This window comes from Pundamilia nyererei, unplaced genomic scaffold, assembly GCF_000239375.1.
Source record: "Pundamilia nyererei isolate P.nyererei 1_Seehausen unplaced genomic scaffold, PunNye1.0 scaffold00032, whole genome shotgun sequence".
In the NCBI taxonomy this organism is placed as follows: domain Eukaryota; kingdom Metazoa; phylum Chordata; class Actinopteri; order Cichliformes; family Cichlidae; genus Pundamilia; species Pundamilia nyererei.
The window spans coordinates 3,989,278-3,991,477 of NW_005187433.1; the positions used below are offsets into that span (position 1 = coordinate 3,989,278).

Below are 2,200 nucleotides of genomic sequence, written 5' to 3' on the forward strand. Positions count from 1 at the left end.
TTTTTTTTTTTTTAAAGGTGGTGACATGTCCCAATGCTTCCTTCACTGACCTGGCAGAAATTGTGTCCCGCATTGAGCCCGTCAAACCTCCTCTTGTGGATGGTAAAACTACTGACACACACTCCAACACTGCAGCTTTCAGCCACACTCAAAGTACTTTTTAAGTACACTCATGTCTCCATGTTTGTGTTTGTCATTCTTGACCTAATGAAAAAACAAATCAACCCCACAAACAAAAGGTCATATTTTATTAGGTCAGAATTCTAACAAGTCAGGAGACTGACTTGTTAGCCTCCGTGTAAAACCTGCTGACGGAAAAGGGAACGTGTTTTTATTGTGCAATTTAGTAACTAAGCATTTACAAACTTGTTCTTATTCCTGTTCTCTCTATTTATAATGAATTTGTCATCCATCACTCATCAAAGTCCACCCTGTATGACATTTCTAATGTTCTGACTTATGCACCTGCACACCCACGTGTATTTGTCACCATTCTACACTCCAAATATTCCAGTTTATTCACCCACAGTGTGCTTCCTGTCCCCCACTCTTTCCTTGCATCAGAAGAATCCGACTACCACACTGACTATGAAGAGGATGCACTGGAGAGTGCTCTCTCTGACATGGAGACGTATAATCGCTATGGAGAGCACACCGAAGGGGAGGAGACGGCTGACACGGTGCGAACTTGTGGTAGTAAGATTAGAAACTGTGGGCTCTCTTTAAAGAGAAGAAGAGCAAGCAACCACAGTGAGGAATTTGTTTTTTACTCATGTCTAAAACAGGCTTTTCAGGTTCCATTATAATTAATTGTATTGTTTTGCAACACAAATTTCCATTATTGCAAAGGTTTGTCTGGCTTACAATGACGACACACTTGATCGGTCCTCTCGGTAAAAGGATTTTCATAAATCACTTCTTGGGAAATCAGACCATCCTGCTGGCTACTATTCAAAGTCAGATTGAGGTTCATACTGGAGTCTGGCTAGTTCATGCTTTAAAAGTGATTAATATCATTAAAATTTTGAAATTAATTGGAAGCCATTGCAGGGGCACCTAGTTCAACTAAATTGATATCATTTAGAAGTTGGGGCTTGAGAACATTGTATACCTGCAACAATACAATTCAGGTTGTGTTTTGTATTTATTTATTTTATGGCTGTCTGACAATTTAAACATTCATTTTTAGATTTAACAAAGAAAAATGGGGATGACTATGCACGCCTCAACCTGATTCTCAGGATGTAGAACTGGATGGGAGATCGACATGCTCCATTACCCCGCCCATCAGCTGCCACCATCAGTTTCCAGATATCCCTAACAGTTCACTGGAAGCGATGTCAAACCAGCAAGTAAATTCCAAGTAGTCTATTTTTGTGAATGGTGGAGTAATAAAAGTTGCTTAAACAGGTTAGCACAATGGAAGCATTCTGTCTTTGCTACATTTTACCCTCCAGTGTGAAAGACCAGACTCTACCTGCAAAACTTGTCATTTTGTCGTGTGTGTGTCTGTGTGTGTCTGTCTGTGTGTCTTTCATTTCTGCCGACGCCTCTCATTATCGATACAGGGAAGAAAATGAGCTAGCAACATAGGGTTGACAAGCAATTTCTCAAACACTGCAGAATAAGCGAAGCACAAACTTCTAACCTCTTTAGTCACCCTTCATGCAGTCATCTCACTTTCATTTCCACTACACTGTTTAACATACCTGCATTGTTTGACTTGTGTGTTTTTGTTTTTTTTTTAAAACAAGCTGAATTATATCAAAAGGTATTTTAAGTAGCAGTTATCTGGACTGTTAGACAGTGAAATGCCAACATGTCCAGCCTTTGAGTTTGAAACTTTGTTCTGGCCATGTTGGATTGGAGCTTAAAATATTTTCAGTGGTTGCAATCCACTTCAAAAAACTAGTTTTCCCCCTTTTCTGGTGAGAGAGCCCCCCCCCCCCCAAAAAAAAATCAGTTTTGAGTCTGATGGAGACTGATGAAATCTGTAGCTCAACTTGTCTCTACATAGTTTATCCACTGGAATATGTGCTTGACCAAGTGTAGGTTGTTTTTGTTTTGCTTGTTTGTGTTTTTGTTTTGTTCTTAGAGCTAGGGTAAATTATTATTATTTTTTTAATTAAAAACAAGTTATCTGTGCGTACAGATTTTTTCAATGTAGTCAAAATATATATTTAAAGAATATATACATATT

The 2,200-nt window shown here is 38.6% G+C and overlaps 1 long non-coding RNA gene across 1 annotated transcript; it reads left to right on the forward strand.

Annotated features, from left to right (window-relative positions):
- The first annotated feature begins 20 nt into the window (after positions 1 to 20).
- On the forward strand, positions 21 to 1,414 carry LOC102204383 (uncharacterized). The gene is made up of 3 exons (XR_311639.1): positions 21 to 102; positions 565 to 680; positions 1,190 to 1,414. It is a non-coding gene; the product is annotated as an uncharacterized LOC102204383 (long non-coding RNA).
- Positions 1,415 to 2,200: the final 786 nt, after the last annotated feature.